The sequence below is a fragment of the Lonchura striata genome, chromosome 3, assembly GCF_050655825.1.
Source record: "Lonchura striata isolate lonStrDom1 chromosome 3, ASM5065582v1, whole genome shotgun sequence".
NCBI classification, from domain to species: domain Eukaryota; kingdom Metazoa; phylum Chordata; class Aves; order Passeriformes; family Estrildidae; genus Lonchura; species Lonchura striata.
In genome coordinates, this window is record NC_140705.1 from 2,275,374 (window position 1) to 2,295,823 (window position 20,450).

The 20,450-nt window shown below is 46.2% G+C and overlaps 1 protein-coding gene across 3 annotated transcripts in view; it reads left to right on the top strand.

Annotated features, from left to right (window-relative positions):
• Positions 1–1,872: 1,872 nt before the first annotated feature.
• Positions 1,873–20,450, top strand: part of EXTL3 (exostosin like glycosyltransferase 3) — a 140,352-nt gene continuing 121,774 nt past the window's right edge. Inside the window, exon 1 of one of the 3 annotated variants that reach the window (XM_077782483.2) lies at positions 1,873–1,951. The gene's annotated coding sequence lies outside the window, so the exon portion shown is untranslated. The remainder of the gene's footprint in view (positions 1,952–20,450) is intronic. The other 2 variants (XM_085574344.1, XM_085574343.1) reach the window with 2 other exon arrangements.

Sequence of the window (20,450 nt, forward strand, 5' to 3'; positions counted from 1 at the left end):
TTAGGAGATTCTGCCACAGAGCTGCATTAATTATCCACCCGAGATGAATTAATTACCCACCTGAGATGCATTCATTACCTTTCACAGAGGAGAGGAGATGCCTGTGGGGAAAAGCGGGGCAGAAAGTCAGGAGTGGGGCTGTGACCCAGTCCCCAAACACAGCCTGGCCCCACATCCTCCTGCAACACCCAGGGGTACATCCAGTCCATGAATCCATACGCTTCCAATCCATCAATCCATACATTCCCAGTCCTTAAATCATACACTTCTATAACTACAGACCTCTGTGTGTGTGTGTTTAACAAGTTCTCACAAGGGGAATGCTCTGAACCTTGTGCCTCCAGCCATGAGTTTCACCCCAAAGCTGATGTGCCCCAACATCTGCCCCTTCCTCTCCAAACCAGTGCTTCCCGTTTATTTTCCAGAGGTGTTTTGGGTTCTGCCTGGAAATGGGCACGGAGAAGGCTCTGGAGAGATCTTAGAGCTTCTTCCAGTGCCTGAAGGGGCTCCAGAAGAGCTGGAGAGGGATTTGGGACAAGGGATGGAGGGACAGGACACAGGGAATGGCTGCACACTGCCAGGGGGCAGGGATGGATGAGAGATTGGGAAGGAATTCTTCCTGTGAGGGTGGGGAGTCCTGGAATAGAATTCCCAGAGAAGCTGTGGCTGCCCCTGGATCCCTGGGAGTGTCCAAGGCCAGGCTGGACAGGGCTTGGAGCAACCTGGGATGGTGGGAAGTGTCCCTGCCCATGGCAGGGAGGTAGAATAATGAGATATTTAAGGCCCCTTCTAAAGGAAACCATCCTGGGGTTCTAAGTTTTTGCACAGACACGAACATATCTATATATCTATATCTATATCTATATCTATATCTATCTATATCATCTATATCTATATCTATATCTATATCTATATCTATATCTATCTATATCATCTACATCTATATCTATATCTATATCTATATCTATCTATATCTATATCTATTACACACAGATAAAATATATGCATACCAGACATCCATAAAACTACATGGATATACATACATATATGCATATATATAATATATAAAAATAAATATATATACACAGATAAAATATATGTATATCAGACATCCATAAAACTACATGGATATACATATATATATGAATATATGAATATATAAGAATAAAAATATATACACAGATAAAATATATGTATATCAGACATCCATAAAACTACATGGATATACATACATATATGAATATATATAACATATATAAATAAATAAAAATATATACACAGATAAAATATATGCATACCAGATATCCATAAAGCTACATGCATATACATACATATATGAATATATATAATATATAAAAATAAATATATATACACAGATAAAATATATGCATACCAGATATCCATAAAGCTACATGCATATACATACATAGATGAATATATATAACATATATAAATATATATACACACATAAAATATTTGCATACCAGATATCCATAAAGCTCCATGCATATACATACATAGACGACTATCTATTATATATACATAACCGCGTGTACGCAGCAGCGCTGTCCGCTCGCGCGCTCCCGCTGTGAGCGCCCCAGAGCGGCCGCGGGCCCGCGGGCGGGCGATGCCAGCAGAGGGCGCCGCTGCCTCGCGGCCCCGCGCCGCTGCCCCGCGGCCCCGCGCCGCTTCCCGGCATGCAGCGAGCGGCCCGGGGGCTCCGCGGGCCCGGCGGCGCCGCGGGCACAGCGCCGCGGGCACAGCGCGGGGCTCCGCGGGCACAGCGCGGGGCTCCGCGGACACAGCTCCGCGGGCACAGCGCGGGGCTCCGCGGGCACAGCGCGGGGCTCCGCACGCACAGCGCGGGGCTCCGCGGGCCCGGCGGCTCCGCGGGCACAGCGCCGCGGGCACAGCGCGGGGCTCCGCGGGCACAGCGCGGCCCCTCCGCCAGGTAAGCGCTGCTCCCGGGGCGCCTCGACGGCACGGCATTGCTTCTTTTTCATTTCATTCTGTGGTATGTTCTTTTATTGGGTTTATTTACTTTTTTTTTTTTTTTTAGTTTATTGGTTTAGCTTTTATTTTAATTTTCCCAATTTATTTTAATATTTTCTTATTTTTATTTTTTTATTCTTTATTGTATTCTACTTTATAATCCCTGCATGAAAGGCGCCCCGGACTCAGCCGGGGAGCAGCACCAGCCCCTCCCGGGATGGGTTTGGAGGGGACCCATCCTCCTCCTCCTTTCCCCTCCCTATCCCGGCATGGAGATGTCCCGCGGGCTGAGCGTGTCCCTGGGGCTGGGGGTGTTGGGGACTGGGATTTTTCCAGCGGGATGAACCCTGGCTGAGCCGGCAGCTGCCTTCTCGGAGGGGGCACTGGGCTTTTTTTATCCAGGTGCCCGAAGTTGGGCGAAACTCGTGCCGGTGGCCCCGGGGTGGCAGCGGCTCCTCTCCCGCCGCGCCGGGATGGTGCAACATAAATTCGGTTTAATGTGACGGCTGCCATGAAACAGCGGGCGGGGGCCGCTCTGCCCCCGCTCAAAGTTGCGTTCGAGTTTGGCAATTTGGCCCGTGGGGACAATTGGAGGTTTTGGAAGGGTTTTTGTGGGACGAGGAGAAATCCCTGCAGGGAGGGGAGCCGGGGATGGTCGGAGAGGAGGGAGCGATCCCCGGGAGCAGAGGGATGGTTTTGGCCGCCCTCGGCAGCGCCGGTGCCTCTCATGGTTCGGCCGCGGTAACTCCGCGTCTGGGATGTGAACCAGGAGAGTGGCGGCAGAGCAAAAGGACTTGGAGAAGTCAGGATGCTCTGGTCCCGCTTGCTTGGCTCTCGGGGTGCTCAGGACTCGCCATCTCTCTGGAGTTGTGTTTTGAGTTGGTTAAAAAACCTGGTTTGCACGAAAGCCCCCAGACAGAGCGGCATTAAAGAAATTTTTCCTGAGCCAGCGAGCGAAGTTGGACCCGAGCTAAAGCAAATAAACTTGCATTTCATCATGCCGGGGCTGGGTTTCTTTGTGTTCCGCTCTGCTCTGGGCGGCCTGCGCTCCCCGTCCAACCTTCACCTTCAAATGTGCCTCAGTGGGCGAGCAGAGAAACTTCTCCTTGGTGCAAACCTGGCTCCCCGCGGAGGCTGCTGCGTCCTCTGCCTCCCCCGGGCTTTTCTCCGCGTGTTTCTCGCCTGGCTCGCTGCAGGAAGGGGCTTTGCGGGCTTTCTGCTCCGGGCTGAGATGCTGCAGGCGTGGAAGGTGTGAGCACCGCTGGCCTGGCGGGGCTGTGCGGCAGCCGGAGCCCGGGGATGCTCCGGCTCCGCGGCCAGCGCCGCTCAGCTCGGGAGGGAGAGGATGCTGCAAAGGAGGGGAATGGGTAATTTTATCCCTGATGAAAGCGGAGGGAAATGGGTAATTTTATCGCTGCTGAAAGCGGGAGGTGCTGAGGTGTTTCTCTGCCGCTCCCCCTGCTGCAGAGCTGGCCGTGTGTGGGTGCTGGACCCAGCTGTGTCCCAGTGATGCTGGGGATGTGCCCGTGCAAAGCAGGAGCTGAGGGGGTTTCAGACGTGCTGGTAACACATCATTGTTATGAGACTATAAATGGTCCCAGAAAAACCTTGGGCAAGAGCTTTCTCCCTGCAGTCCCAGCAATGCAGGATGATGGGCACTGTGTGTGTGCAGGAGCGATGAGGAGATGCAGTCCCGTGCCATCAAAATCAGAGAGGGGAAAAAATGGGGTATTAGCAGGGGAAAAAAAAATTAAAAATTAAAATCAAATGATGTGCTGTGCCCTGATGTGCTCTTCCAAAATAAATAAGGAAGGATGAGAGCCTGTTGATCCCTTAGCAAGGGACTGGGGGGAACCTGTGGCTTCTCTGCTGCCATGGCAGAGCAGAATCTACTGGTGAGACATAAAATCACTGTAATTCATTAAATGCATTCCATCCCCTCGCAAGAAAACAGATTAAATGTAGGTGCCAATGTCTCAAGTGTGTGTGAAATGCTGTTAGATGGGGAGAGAGGGAAGATTTTGACACATTGCACAGGTTCCATCCATTAGTCATAATATTTCCACAGCATGCCACAAGTGCACTCACATTTCTGTATAAATGGTTGCATGGGAAGCAAATTCAGAGGTGACACGAGGGAATGTGGAGAAACTCGGGTGGTTTTTTCCCCTGCAGGACTCTTTGTTGCCTAAGAGGGACCTCCATCTTCAGTCCATTTGTGGCTGGTGTAGGTGATGCTTTCTTTTTTTGTGATACATTTTTGGCTCCTTTGTACCAGTGTTCCTGCTTTGGAGTGAGGGAGGATGGAAATGCTGCGATTCCTGTTGAAGAGTTTGACATTTTGTGGCAGATAAAGCCAAGTGCAGACAGTTGCTGCGGTTTGGCTCCTTTTTCCTGAGTTTAAGAGAAAGGCAGGATGGCATTCAGGCTGGAGGTGGAGAAAGGAGGTGGCACATACATCCCTCATGTCACAGTGGCATCCAGCTCTGGTGTTTTTAGCAGGGAACAGGCTACTTCCAACTGGTTTTGTGCCCAGAAACTTGAATCAGTTGCAGCCAGTAAAAATATGAAGGTGAGGGAACATCTGCTCCCATATCACCCATGTCAGTTTTGTGGCAGCTGGGATTTGGTCGCTGGGGATCCCAAAAAGGATTTTGTGACTGTTGGGTGAGTTAGAATTGAAGGTCCACAAATGCTTCCTTCATTTCTTCTGTTTCTCTGTCTCCCCTGGGAATGAGGAAAGGGTTTCCAGTCCCACGTCAGCTTTTGTTTTTATTGTATCTATAGTTGGTCTCTGGTGGCTCCTGGAAGTGGCCAAACAGAAGTTTTGTGGTTCTTGTAGCAGGACCAGGAGAGGTCCTGGTGGTCCTTCAGATGCTTGAGGAGTGGTGGGCACTGGTGGATGGATGTCAGATGGATGTTCACATCTGCTGATTGCTCCCAGCCAGGGATGGCTCTTTCCAGACGTGCCATTTTTTGGGTTTCTTCCCCAACCATCCCCTGGATTTTCCAGGGAGGAGGTGTTGGGGTGTCCAGTTGCAGAAGGAGATGGAGCTGCTCTCTGTGTGTCACGTCCCTGCCCTTCCTGTATTCCCTTGGAAAAAGCAGAGAGTTTTCTATGGAATGTGGCCCAGGGATGCTTTTTCCTTCAGAATGAGTCTGAACTTGCCCAGTTCAGCTGCAAAACCCTCAGCTGCTTGTGTGGGCTACTTTTTAAAAACAAAAGCACTTTAAAAAACTGTTCTTTTCCCAAAAAATAGCTTTGGTGGCTGTGGCTGTCACTGAGTCACATTCCTGGTGGTTAAATAATGGCGTTGTTCCTATTAGTTAATAAGGCGATTATTATGATAGGAAATTAACAGGAAATTGTTAAACTAATTAATTCAATTCATAGGAAATGTGAATGAGCATCTGCCCTTTTCTGGGGCTGCCAGTGGCTGATCTCTGTAGGAGCTTGTGTCTGCTCCAGATATCAGAGCAGAGGCTTCCCTGGGGAGCTGGGGGACCCAGTTTGGCCATGTGGCTCCAAGGGGGACCATGTGCTGGCCAGCCAGGTGCTCAGCACAGCACGAGGAGCATCTGTGGGAGCTGGCAGCAAAGCCAGGCCGGCTTTTGACTCATCTGGCTGGGAGGTGGGAGCATGTCCTGCTGCCTAAGGAGGAGAAACTGCTTATTTCTGAAAAATGGCAGGAGGAGGAATCGCTGCCAGCGATGCGGAGGGGCTGGGAAGGAGGCAAAAAGGGTGGTGGAAATCACTCATCAGCCCCGATGCATCTCCAGCGTGGCCTTAGGAACAGATCCACCTTCAGATGGTATCAAAATAGTAAAAAGTCTGATGTCCCTGACTGCCTTGAGTGCCTCTGCCCTCATCTGCTGTGGTCTTGTCCCAGACTTCCACTGAGTCCTTGGTTTGCCAATCTGAGACTTCTTCCAAACAAAAATCAGAAAACTCGGAGAATTTCAAACAAAAGCCCAAGCAATTCTTTCTCTCACAGCTTTCATTTCACAGTTCACCTCCCTTTCTGGCTGTAATTCCTGCTGGGGCTTCTGGCTTCCTAGAGAAAAGGTAAAAAAAAAAAAAAAAAAAAGAAAGAAAAAAGAAAGCAGACATTTAATAATAGATCAAAAATGAGATTACGCAGTAAGTCATCCCTCCCCTTCCCAAAATGCAACCAAAGAAATTGCAAATCACCTTGAAAAAGGAAAGGAAAGCAGTGCAGATCAAACCTGATGTTAAGTATGGATGAGGTGTTTATATTTTATTTACTGGCTGTGTGTTGTCCTCGAGCAGCTGCCCTCCCCTGAATTTCTGTTTGTGATTAATGAAATAGATGTACTGGGATGGGGCAAATTCAGTGGACTTCCCCACGGGAATGCACAGGTTGGCTGCTTGGCACACCCAGAGACAGGCACAGCTGGTGCTGGCTGTAGTTGGAGGCAGCTCCCAAAAACCTGGAGGTTTGACGAGAGGCTCCTTGTCCATCCCCGAGGACTCTGGACCAGTTGTGAGCACATTTGGTGGAGCAGTGGGGTCGCCAAGGGAAGGGAACCCAAAGGGCTTTTGTGCCACATGAGTGGGTGCCAGCAGAAGTGCCGTGATGGAGGGAAGAGGTGATTATTAGTCATGGGTAATTAGTCCCCACCAGGACGCCCTGGGAAGCTGGGCAAGCCCCAGCCTGGGCCAGTGCTCAGCCAAGGCTTGACGAGACACGACTTCCCTGGAAAGGAGGCTTAGCCCCGGCGCTGGGCATCGAGGCTGCCAACCCCAGGCCTGTTCTTGTTTGCTGTGAATCCTCTGGCTCTTTCAGGCTTTGGGTTTGGTGGGGCCATGGCCACAGGCCACGTGGGAGGGTGGGAGTTGAGATAGGCCTGGTCTTGGCTGCCTCAGCAGCCTGTGGGGAATGTCTCCTGCTGGATCATCCCAAAGGTCTCCAGAGCCAGCGTGGATGTTGTGCATGCCAAGAGTGTGGGGTTCAGAGAGCCGGGCTGGGAGGAGCTGCAAGGGGAAGGATCTGGCTCTCACTCAGTGTCTCCACCAGGACAGCAGAGGACCTTCAGCCTGACCCCCCTGAGGTCCTGTTTGCACCTTTGATGAGTAAAACATCAGGAGGGACACGAGGCATAGAGAGTCCTCTCCCATGTTATCCTTGTCCAACACAGATAACCCATCCTGGGTCGTGCCATGAGGATGAACCTCCACACAAGACCACACTGGAGGGGCTTAGAGCAACCTGGTCTAGTGAAAGGTGTCTCTGTCCATGGCAGGGGGTTGGAATGAGATGAACTTTTATGTTCCATCACAAGCCACTACACGTTTGCATGATTCTATAAAAGGCAGCTGTGGATTTTCTTTCTTGCTAAATCACTTACTTTTAAGCACAGAAGGTGCCACAGCTCCTCTCTGTGAGAGGAAGAGGCTGAGGAGCTGCATCCATCACAGCTCTGGTGGTGAAGGCAGGGCAAGAAGAGACCAGAGCAGCAATCCCGTGCTGGGTCTGCCACGTGGGGCTGTGAATGCTCACCAAGGGTTTCCAGGGCACCAGACAAGGCAGAAGTTGCTGGAAATCACCACTCCCATGTGTGATTAGCATCCTCTAAGGTGTTCATTTATCTTCCTCGTCACCTTCTTGGTCTCAGCTTTCCACTTGCAGAGTTGGAGAAGAATCTGTTTCATCACCTGCTGGGCTGCTGCTCTTCTTGTTTATTCCCCATAAGGAAGAAAATTAGATGTGCCAGAGCTGAAACTTAAAAAAAAATAAATAAATCCAGACTTTGGAAACAACCAGTTGGAGGTAGAATGAGCTTCAACAAGAAAATATTTGTCTTCCACCTTTTTCTGAGACTGGCTGGGACTAAAATGCAGGGAGAAGACAGGGCAAGGTTTGCTTTCTTTTAATTTCAAATATATTCCGTAAACAGAGCAGTTAGAATTCCCTATTTTCCTTGAAGTTGCTTTGCCAAGTTTGGGTGGAGAAAACCAGCTGAAAGCCTTGCCTTGGAGGATGTGGGACGGAGGCAGGAACACATTTATTTTCTTTATTTACCTATTTTTACCGGTGAGGCCCTAAGGCAAACAGCAAAGCCGTGGCATGCAGGCAGCAGGAGCGCTTTTCCTTCCCAGTCCCTTTTCCCAGCACCAACAAGATCAGCACTGAAGATACGCAATTGAGTCAGCAATGCAGATGCCATCAAATGCCTGCGTTATTCCAGAGCATGAATCAGAGCAGTGTCAGAGCCTCATATCCTGCATCTCCTGATAAGAGTGCAGTTACCTCCGAGTGAACCAAGCACGGAGAAATCACATTATCCTGCCTCTTGCAAGCACCTATAACTCACTGGCACCAGCAGTGCTTATTTTAATGCAACTTCTGCTGTAGCACGTGCAGACTGCTATTTTTAAAATTTTTTTTTTTTTTTAAACCCCACATCCTAAAGCCAAAGATTTGTGGGTTTATTACCTGTTTGTGTTACGCGGGACCAGCATGCCTATAGGTACATGCATATGTATATGAATATACAAATACGAGTATTTTCTGGAGCACAGGCTGTTTGTGTTAAGCCCTGTTAGACCAGTAAGAGCAGCGTGTGCCACCAGTCCAGCTGCTGGTTGCTCACTCTACGTGCTTTTCCAATGTATGGTATCCTTGGAGAAAAAATGGATTAACTTCATTTGACTCTCCAACCATGCTTTTTACCTCCAAAACCATCTTAATTTCAAGGCTTAAAATCTTTCCATTTCAGTTTGCTGTGGGAATCACACGAAGAAGTGAAATCCTTTATGCCCAGAAGTTCTCTGCTTCTCCCTTGCAGGACTTTTCCATGCCCAGCTCTGTGACAGGCCAGGTTGGTGACAGTGTTTCCTGCTATTTTTCCACGGGGACAGCTTCTGGCTCCTTCCACAAGGGTTACGTGTGGCTTTTGCATCAGTTGCCTCTTTTCTCCTGATCCCAGGGCAGCAGCTGTGTCCTGCTTCTGCTGCAGTCCCCGTTCTGCACCTGGTCTGAAGAGCCTCAGTGGAATGGAAGGAGGCCTGCAGTAGTGCAGTTTATGTCCTCTAAAAACAGACACAAAAGTGAAATTTTGCTAAAATCTGTCTGCATTGCCCCCAAGGGACATGTGGAGCTGTTTAAAAGACGTTTATGTCACTGTGGTGGTGGTGGAGGCAGAGAAGGACAATTTTCACCTCAGATTCCTCTTTTGAGGGGCTTGTTTGTTCTTTGGGGTTTTTCTGCACCAGAGACTACAGAAGTTGAGGGGATAAAAAGCACTTTTGTGGTTTCCCATCTGTGGATTTGAGGGAAAATTAGTTCAAATCCACCACCTTGAGCTACATCATAAATCTCACTGTAGAAATACGGAGCCTAGACATTAATAATTAGGAACTTGCACAATAAAGGACTGGAATATTTCACAAATGACACATCATCTTTCAATCCAGCTGATGCTGTGCAGAGATCCGTGTGAAAGTTCTGTGCAGCCAAGGTGCAGAAGTTTTTGCAGAAGTTTTTGCTCCCATATTTTGCCTCTTGAAGAAGAAGAAGATGGGAAAGAAAAATCAGATTGCATCCCCCAAACTGTTCACTAAAGCTCAAGTATGGGAGTTTTAATGTTTCCCTCTATTAGAAAGTGTTTGTGTGCGCTGAAAGAAAATTATGCCAATTAATAGTTATCCTTTCCCAGCTTCCCACGTCTTGAAATCACTCCAGTTCAGCCAAGCTGCTTGCTATCAGGCTTCACACAAAAAAGAAAGAATCTGCTGGGCTGTGACTGAACATGAGCAACGTTACTCCCCAGGGGTCTGTGTCCCTGAGGTTTGAGGGCTGCAGGAAAAGGGCTGTTGGCCATGTGATGACAAATGGAACTCCACAGTGGCTCGTTCATGCTCCAGCAAAGCTTTGTTTTGGGTTGTAGAGATTTCCCAGCCACGAGGCTGAAAGCTCAGCAGCTCTTACGTGAATATTCTTCACCTTTTTTTTTGTTAATGCAGTTTGAAGTAATTGGAGGGCTGGTGATATTTGGAGCAGTTTATCCACCTGGGAAATGATGACCTTGGATTTATTCAATCAAATATTATCAAGATTAAGAGTGCAAATAGCTGAGCTTGTCAGTCACAAGGAATTGTGTTGCAGCCTGGGCTCAAATCCATCACCTGAAACCAGGAGACTCTGGCAGGATATTCTTCATTCATCAGCAAGAGGCATCACAGCAAGATCATTTCACTGTAATTCATCAATTTATCAGGCTACTCAATTAAGTGGGGGCTGGAGAGAGGATAAAGGCAATGATTCTGTCTGTTGTAATGAATCTTTGACCACCTGAAGACTTTTCTTGCTCCTTGTTCTTTGGTGTTTCTTGTTGCCTTGAAGGCCTTGTTACAAGGAAAACATAATCACAATGGTGATGCAGAAATTTAATTCTTTAATTTAAAGAATTAAAAGGATTGATGAGTTAGAGCTTTTGCTCTACCTGGGTTGTCACTGAGCTGAGCCTGACAACCATATTCTGAAGAAACCCTGAAGAAAATGACTGAAGTGAAACTTTGTGCAGCCTGGAGTAAAGGGATGGACCTTCAGGTCCATCTCAGCTCTGTTCTCCCTGTGTTGTGGTGCAACCCCAAGCTCGTTGAAGCATTTGGGAGTGTGGTGCAACCTCTGACTGCTGTGAGGGCCCTGGGACCTTGGCAGAGTCATTCTGCTGCTGGCTGATCCCAAAAAGCTGGGGGTTTCTTTATCAGTGTGGTATTTTAGACATTTGGCTGCTCCCGAGTTCATCCAAATACTGATTTTTCTGCGTGGTTACACCTAAATCTCCAGGTTGTTTCACTGCTTGGGGTCTCTGCTCAGATCCATGACACAACAACATCTGTGTTATTTTATTTTCTCACGGAATGAGCCCCAGTCTCTGGACCCAATCACCCCGTATGTTTGTGCCACCCCAACAACTTGTGGACCTGCCAGCCTGTGTCAGGCAAGGCTGACAAAGAGACACTGGGCTGAAGGGTAATGAAGGTTGTGTAAGCTGATGAAAAACAGGCATGAGGGATAGCCCGGGTACTCACAGAGCCTCGGGGCAGGGTGGAGCTCCAGCTGGGATACCAGACAGTCCCCAGGAGGGAAGGGAGATCTTCCAGCTCTTCATACCGGAGCCAGAGCGGGGCCCTTTGCTGCCCTGGCACACCTCGGGCCCGTGGATGCCCATCTCTGTTTGCAATAAAACTGGTTTTCAGTTTAAGTGCAGCGGCAGTTTGGGCAAAAGTAGCCCAGAGTGAGGTGAGGCTGCTCATCTGCTTTCTGCAGAAACACAGCAAAAGGCTTGAGCAAGTCCAAGTGCTCCAGATCAGGAAAGCATTTCCTCCTACATGGGTTTCTCACGTATCCTGTTGTTTTCTTTCAACAAAAGCAAGAAAAAGGGAGAATTAATTTAAATTTAATGCTAAAATACCTCCAAAAAGATGAAGCAAAAGGAACTGTTAGAAGGGAGGATAGGTGGAGATGAAAACCACTTTCTTTCTCTCGTTGTCCCTTGCACACTCATTATACATATATGTAGCCTGATCTTGTGCCATACAGGAAAATAAATTGTAAGGGTGACAATACAAACCAGGATGAAAGGGAAAAAAAAAAAGGATGAGTCAGGTCTGCTCGGCTTATCTGAACCGAGGGGGAGCCTGCCTGGTGCTCCTGACAGATTTTTTCAGGCAAGATAATGCATTGGGCTGATGACAGTTTATGAGATAGACTTGGAGGGGTATGAAAATTGCTGGTAGGTACTTGAATGGCTCTGACTGCACGGAGTGAATTGAAGTTGAGTCGCAACAATTTCCCTAAAGCTGTGCAGATTAACATAAAAATACCAAGGAAGTCCAATCTTTGAATTTTTATCTGCTTCAGCTCAGAGTCAAATAGGGGCATTACAGAAGTGCCATCCATTTGAATCGATTGTCACTGCAGCTTTTGTGGAAAGGCTGTATCTGGGCTTATTGATAACGTTGTTGAGGTGCTTAGAAACACAAGTGTGTTGGGTTTGTTTTCCCTTTAGTAACTTATTCTTGTTTCTGGCATTTTGTTAAGATATTTTTTAGCTCTTCTCTCATCTGGAGATCTCTGCTGAGCTGAGCATTGGTAACAGAGATGCTCTATGCATCTTTTCTCCAAGAGTTTGCCATAAACCTGAATCTGTTTCAAAGCCTTCTTGTAAATTTTAAGGTAATTTTATTTGCTGGAGGAAGAACTGAGATGAAGAAGAGAATCTAAGAATTGTGATTTACAAACCTTTTGGTGAGGAGGCTTAGCTAGGTGCTTTTCTTTCTTGATTAAAACCATATCAGCTGAAATGCAAGTTTAGTGGCCAAAACCTCCTGTTGATCTCCATCGTAGCGTCACTTCACCCATTTTACTTCTGCTGTTCTCCTGCTCCCTGCCTGCACAGAGAAGATATAAAATCAGTCTCACACACGTTAGAGAAGTAACTTTATACGTGAAGTTTCAGGTTTGGGGACAAGTGTTTTAGGTTGTAGATATGTCCTGCTGTCGAAGAAACACGAGGCAAATTCCACCTACTGAGGGGGCTGTGTCACTGGGAGCCTTGTGCTCCTCTGGTTTCAAAAATCGCTTTTTAGGAGCTGTGGCTAATGACTCCACCGTTTTGCCTTTGTTCTCATCTTTATAAACAGTTCCTGCACCTAAGGAGGTGGTTGTGAGAATTAGTCATTGGGTTGAGAGCTCTTTGAAGACTGGCAAGTGGTGGATTACAGCTCAATGTTTGTTAATGCCATGGCTTAATATGATGGGAATGTTTCACAGCCCAGCAGGTTGCAGTGGGCTTTGCTTCACCGACCTCCCCCAGCTGTGCCAGCTGTGTCCCCCCATTACCTGGCCCATCACACCTGATCCGTGGGCTGCAGCAGGGAGCCTTCCCTCTCCACACTCCCCCAGCCGGTTCTGCTTCCCCTGGCATTCTGCCACAGCACACGCCAAGTTTAAATCTGGTTCTGTGTTTTTGGCTTCGTTCCTTCAAAATGTTTTCAATTTTCTTGGCTTCAACTGATCCCAGTGGCATCTTTTTATGATGCACTTTATTCTACTGCTTCAAGTGCAATAACACTCCTAAAGTTCAGTCTATTTTTAATTACTCAAAAAAAAAAAAAAAAAAAAAGGCAGAGCATAGCATTGTTCTGTTACTGGTAGTGGGAGAAAGGGAGGATTTTTCTTCATCTTTAAATTTGATTGAATTTAAATCTCGACACATGTAGTGGTTTCTGCTGTAATTGGAAGGGCAAATGGTTGTTTGCTCTTGCACTCTTGGGAGTCAATAGTGGTATTGATTAAACAAAAGCATTGCCACGTGTGGGAGGATCTCAGCGTGCTGCAGGACTGGTGGATGAAGATTTGGACAATGCCATCACTTTCTCTGCTTTCCTCTCTGATGAGGAAGCTGAAGAGGCTTTGTAAGGCTGATACTGGGGTAATGCTTGCTGGGACAGCTCCTGATCTGTAGCAGTGCATGTGCAGAGCTGGGCCAAACCCTCCCCACAGCAGCTGGAGGAGCGATTCCCATGTTTGTTCTGCTCTTTGCCCCTCTCCCCGAGCTCTGTTTGGCTGCACTTGCACCAGGAAAAGCTGCCTTGCCTGCGGCTGGTGGGATTTCAGACTGCTGTGGTGGTGCCAGCCCGTGTGTTTCTGCATTTCCTGTGTGGGCCTGGATTTATGTGGAGAGAAAAAAGGGAAGGGATGAGGACAGTGGCTGTGCTTGGTTGTGTGAGTGTCCTCTCCTTGACAGGTAGGTTAAAGAAAATGTTTAGCCAAGTGGTTTTTGCCACTTTTCATTTTACTTGCGCATCAGCTCTTCCTTTGCATGAGAATAGAAATTAATTTTGTTTCAAGTTCTGGAAACCTGAAGACATGCTGAATAGGAAGAAGTTTGTTCTATTTATAGGTTGCAGAATTTCTTTGTACAATAAACCAGTTTGTTTTAATTTAAACTGTATTCAGCACATTTAGCTTAATTTTACAAGTTCGACATGTCTTTTTTATTGTTTTTTAAATTTGAGACGTAAATCCGAAGTACAATGAAAAAGTCAGACTAGTCATTAAGAAACTTCATTTACCATTTTTAACATCAAATGTGTTGACTTGCATAGTTTATTAATTTTTACAGATGCCTAACTGTAAAAATAGGACAGCTTTGCAATTCAGGCAAAGGCCTGATTTATGGAGAAATATGCCTTTGTTGTTCTCCACCAGCAAAAATCAGCCATTCATTAAAGAAAAAAAAAAACCAAAAATGCAAAGCAAGAGAGTTTAAATCAATCAGAATTGAAGTATTTTGCTCCTGTTTTGCATCAATAAATCCTGTATTAAAGGCAGAAAAGGCAGGAAGGTTGAAGAAGGATTGGCAGGCAAGTTAGCAATAGTGCTCCTCACGGACGGGTCTCAAGCCTGGTGCTAATCAAAGTATTGACTAATGATAGAGCAGAAATTAATGGGATTTGGAGGTGTCATCAAAAGAGGAAAAACAGGAGATCCCAGGAGAAGAATGACTGACTTTGGGACCATTTGTCTGAAGCAAATGTGAGTTCTTGTAATGCAAACTCTGACAGAAAGCTGGGGGTTCTGTGTGGGAATTGGGATGTATTCATCAGCCATAGGATAATTCTGATGTCCTGATGATGAAGATATGTCTGGGATCACATTTGTCAACTGAAGTATTCCCACTGGTGACAAAGAAATGTGAATGCCACTGCAACAGGTTTTAGTGAGGCATGGCTTAAAATGCATTCTGCATTCCTTGTCCATAGGAGAAAGATTGATTCCAGCTGGAAAAGGTGCAGCAGAGGGCATCTGCTGGAGAACAGAGAAACGTCTCCCAAAATGATTAAAGGAACCTGGATGGTGAGGTGATGACAAAAAAAAAAAAAAAAAAAAAAAAAGGTGGAGAAAAATTAGATTCCTTCTCTATAAATACACTGGTGTAAATACCAGAGAGGGAGAAGAGTTCTTTAAGTTAAATGACAATTCTGGCACAAGAACAAAAGGCTCTGAAAAAGTTTAGGCTGGAAAAGAGCAGAATAGGTTCAAAGCAAGGGAGATGCTTGAAGAGCCTTCTAATGGGAATTGTGTAAAAGGCTGAAAACCTGATTGCTGTGAAGATGGGGCCTGATAAATGTATTAATGGGATTATGCAATGTGGTTGGCTTCAGTATTAAGGGATCAGACTCTGGATTTATGGTCCTGTGCTTTTGCAAATACACTTAAGAATCCTGCTGCTATGAAAAAAACCATGTAAGGTTTACATTTAAAAAATATTTTCATTCTGATTCAGCTTGGAGTGGATTTTGCTGTTTCAAATGCACTAATAATTGAACTGGGTGAACTGTGAAAAGGAGGAAGCACCTTTCTGAGCTGGGAAAAAGCAGCAGCTGCCACCTGCTTCCTTATTTTAGCAGTTGGCTTTGGCGGCAGCCCTGTGCTACTTAGACATCTATTATTTAAAATTTAAAGCCTTTTGTATAGTAAAGTTAGCCTTTGAAATAGATTGTGCTCAAAACGCTGACAATTATTTATTGTTATTTATCATTGTAGGGTGCTTTTTAAAAAACCTGCAGCACTTAAGGCACACGAGTGTTTATTATCGATCCTAGCGTTCTCGTTATCGATCCCCGTTTTCCCCATTTACAAATAGTCCCCAGATTTCTGGTTGCTTTACTAAAATCCCAATAAATAAGACCGAGTGCCTCTTTGTCAGAAGGCCATGGTTATTTTATCAAAGACAGGTGCCAGGCCATTTTAACATGGTGTAACTTAGATTTCATGGGCACTTTTTGCTCGGGATTTCCACGCTTTTTATGTTCTGATTCAGTTCTCCAGCGCTGTCTTCCATTGAGAGCTGAGTTTTCCCCATCCTCTGTCCTATGGGATATTCTGCCTGTAGTTCTCCATGATTCCAGAGGGACACTGGGAATATGGGATGTCTGTGGTTACAGGAGAACTTGAGATGCACTTTCAGACGCGGCTGTGGGATGTCAGAGCTCATTCTCCCTTCACCCCTATGCTCTCTTCACTCAGCAGCAGCATCTCCATTCAGCCTGGGGGCTTGACCCTGACTATCTCCAATCTCCAGCGTGTTCTCCTCACTTCCCACATGTGCTTCTTATTCACTTTCTCTATTCAGGATGTAAATGGCAGATGGTTTTTCTTTTTTGGTTTCAAGGTCTTCTCATCGGAGCTTTTCAGCCATTCAGCCTCTCAAACTAGTTCCTTAATTACCTCAACTTTTTGAAACTGGAAACCTTGCAGACCTGCTTTTATTTTGCTTAAACTGAGTCAATTTGTGGAAAACAGGCTTGAATTGAGTGATCACAAGTGGCTTTTATTACAGAATCCTCGCTATTTGCCAAAAGTCTCCCACAGAATCACCTCTCGTTTGCTCAGTGCTTGTTTTGTTCTGAGGTCTGTTGGCTCTTACATCCCGGACTTACAGGGCCCCACTGTTGGTATTTGTTCTTCCTTCTATATCTGGAATTTAAGACTCCCTTATCAGCCAGTTCCTCGGAGTATTTCTTTTTCTCTCTAGCCATTTTTAAAAGCTCTCTGCACACATCCAAACCCGATGGTGGGGTCTCCAGTGGACCTCTAGCACAATCCCAGCAGACAGCCTTTTACAGCCTTTTCCCAAAGTGACTGTAATCCAGAACGATCGTTTTGTGCCTGCTATCGCTTTGGATTCTTAGCAAACACAGATGATTCACTCAGCTCACAGAAAGAGCCGTGGAACAATATCCCAAAAGATGATTTAAATGGAGTTTTGGGAGTGGATCTGGGGTGACCATGGGTAGTGTGCAGGCTGAAGGTCTGACTTTGGTGGGGGGCTTTGAGGGTGGGTGTTTTCCCCAGCCACCTGCAGACATGTTTCCCATCTGCCTTTACTACGGGATGACGATAATTTCTAACAGATTGTTTTCCTGACAAGGAAGAATTACCCCTGGTTTACATTTTGGGAGTTGGACCTGGGGAGAAATGGAACAGCTGGCTTAAACACACAGGTCTGTGTGAGCAGAGTCTGTGCTCCCCCCGTTGTTTCAAGGACTCTCAGCAATCTGGCAGCTTGTCAAGGCCCCTCAAACTGTGTGGACTCGAGGATGAGCTGAAGTGCTGGAGCACTGCAGCCTCGAGTCTGGTGCAGCAAAGCACATGCTGAAAATGATGCTTTTGTACTTTACCCAACTGCTTGGTTTGTAGTCACTTTTAATTAAGTTTAGGCAGTGCTGAGTGCTTAATTAAAAAAAGAAAGTTCTTTTGGCAGACAAGAGTGTAATGCCCGAGCTATGCCACAGTTACAATATGTAGGTGTTGGGGATTATGTTATAGACAAGCAAAACAATTGTTTATTTTTAACTTCTTTTTAAATACAGTTCAAATGATGGAATATTTAGTAGAGCAGAATAAGCTGATGCCTGCCAGCTTTTTCATACCAGTGGTTACCAGATGTGTCTGCATTTAGAACCCCACCATCTGTTCCAGGGTGGAGTTTGGGGCTAGTCTAGGTATTTGGATGTGTCTTCTTCCTTGGGTATCTCTGGAAAACTTCAAAGCATCTGTGCTGAGATGAAGGGGAAGCATGGTTAGCTGTAATACTCCAGGAATTCAAGGGAATTTTCTAGAAATGCAGCTGATTCCCTAGTGCAGCAGGGTTTGGAAGGGGAAGGAGCCTTGAGGACAGAGGCAGCGCTGGTATTTTGTGCTGTTGCTCAGCCTTTGCCAAGATCCAGTTGGAGTTTTGCTTGGCTGTCACCAGGCTGGGCTGCTGCTTCCTGCTTTGGATTCTGACTTTCTTAAGAGTCCATGGAATTTCCAGGAGTATTGCAATATGGAAGCTTCTTAGTGGGATTTTAAAAATTATTTCTGAAGATTAGTTCTATTTAGATATGTTTTAGATAATTTCTTTTGACACTGGATTGGTGTAGAATTACTGTGAGCTGTTACAGAGAAAGGGGAGGGAAACCTGCTCAACCTTTACCCTCTCCCACCACGTCCAGCTCCCCCAAAAGCCAGGAAATTACACTCCCCCATCACACTGAAATTAATCTTTGGTCATTTTGGGGATGGGGAAAAACATATTTTGATCAACAAACTACTTGTGAAAAATACTCACCTAGTACTGGTAACAGCCTTTGGTTGACAATGATCTGGGAAGGAGTGAAAGTTACACGTGTCTGTATCCATCCGGAATTTCATGGTTTATTTGTCACCACTGTCTTCATCTCTCAGAATTGTTGCTGAAATAGGAAAATGAGCCTTTTAGAAAGCTTCATCTGTGAAGAAAACATCTCAGAGTGGTTATGAATGGTTATATAAACTAAGCATTGTGGTAATGGGGTCAGAACAAGATTTTTAAGGTCCCTTCCAACCCATACCACTATGTGATTCTGTGATAATACAGTCATTTAATTAATTAATCTAGAATGTTTGTCCCTCATCAAGCATGTGGTAGTACAATTCGACATACTCGGAGTGTGAGCTGTAATATTCCACCCCAAACAAAAGCTTCTAACTCCATTTCTTGCCCAATGATTCTTCTTTTACAAACCCAGATGAAATAAAACCAGTAACGGTGCCCTCATTAATGGAACAGGCATTTCTTTTCCTCATCCCATTTAAGCACCAGGCAGTGTCCTCCAGCATCTTGCCAAAAGCTTCCACTACTTTTATAAGCTTATTTTCTTTTGCTATCAGGAGCTGGTTCCTCTGTGCAGGGTGCTGACAGTTCATTGTGTTTGCTCTTTGGATCCCAGCTGGGGCTGCACCGGGTCCAAAGCAGAATTAGGATTTGGGAGGGAAGGGTCTATGTGTCCATTCCTGTGCTGACTTTTCCTTTCCTGCTCCTGCCAGGAGATACCTCTCCTGGGTGTTTCATTTCATGTTCCAGCGCTTGCCATGCTTTATGGCCAGCAGTGGGGTGCATTGTCACAATACTCCTCGTGCCCGTGGGTCTTCAAAGGGCTTTATTTAACTGTACTGAGATGCCTTTACCTACCACTGAAATGCAGCTACTTAAGCTGCAAAGCCTGGCAGCTGCTCCAACAGCAGGAGCACGACCAGGCCACTGCTTTTATGTCATAAAGTAAGGGAAGAAAAAAAAAAAAAAAAAGCCACATCCATTGAAAAACTGCAGGGAAAATGTAAATTGTCAGAATATAATTACCTAAACTGGAGTTTGGCCAGCATTCCAGATTAACAGTTCCTCTCGTGAAGCCGTGGGATACCTGATGGCCAAAAGCAGTCGGAGTCTCAGCAGGATTAAAAACTGAGCTTTGCTGTGTAGTTGTTCCATAGTGGCTGAGAGATGTAGATAATCTATTTAGCACCTACAGCACCCTGGGGCTAGAAAGTGGCTGAATCCTATGAAATCCGATAGGAGTGTCTGGGGTTAAGAGTGCGGTCTGAAAACATTCCATGGAACTTGTAAAATCCGCAGATGGTCCGACCTTGGTACCGTCTGCTGTGGAGAGGAGGAGAAGGAGATTAAAAAAGATGTACCAAAAAGATTGCAGCAGGGAAAAGATGGAAGCTCAGGGTCCTCTCCGCCATCCTTGCTCCACGTTTTTCTGAGGTTTATTTCAGGCCATGGAAGTGTGCCATGGAAATGTGCATTAGCTGGCTCTGAAACTCCTTAATACCTGCTTGCAATGACTCAATGTAATTTCGAGCAGTTTGGAGACACTGGGATGCAAGCCATGCTTAGGAGGAAGTGGGATGAGGAAGAAGGAATGTGGTGGGGGTAAGGAAAAGGGGGGGAATTGGGGACCAATTACATGGAGAGGACACAAAGGTGTGATGGCATTCACTGTGCTCAGCTGCAGCTGCCAAATAACTCGAAAGGTAATAAATATAAGGCCTGAAGTGATTCAGAGGTGTCTACAGAAGTCATTTTGGGAGCAGAATCCCACACTGGGATTTGGGTTGGAAGGGACCTTCAAGCTCCTCCAGTGCCACCCCCTGCCACGGGCAGGGACACCTTCCACCATCCCAGGTTGCTCCAAGCCCCATCTCCAACCTGGCCTTGGACATTTCTAGGGATGGGACAGCCACAGCTTCTCTGGAATTCTATTCCAGGGCCTCACCACCCTCACAGGGAAGAATTTCTTCCTAAAGGTTGAACAGAAGGCCATAATCTAAACTGTGGCTGCTTTTTAGGTGGCCTTGCTTTACATTTGCACATTTCCCTACAGGAGGATTAGTGTTTTTAGTCCTCCACCCTGTCAGCTTCAACTCAAGGTCACCATGAAGTTTCCAAGTCTCTAACAGGGTTGGCAGTGTGAATTGAGTCTGTTCCTTTGGGAAAGCAGGTTTGGAAACTGATAGGAATGAAAGGCTTTTCCTTGCCAGGAAAGTGTCGAGCAACTTTATTGGCAACTTATTTTTTCGTTTAAATAATTATTAATCATAGGTTATAGACCCTGC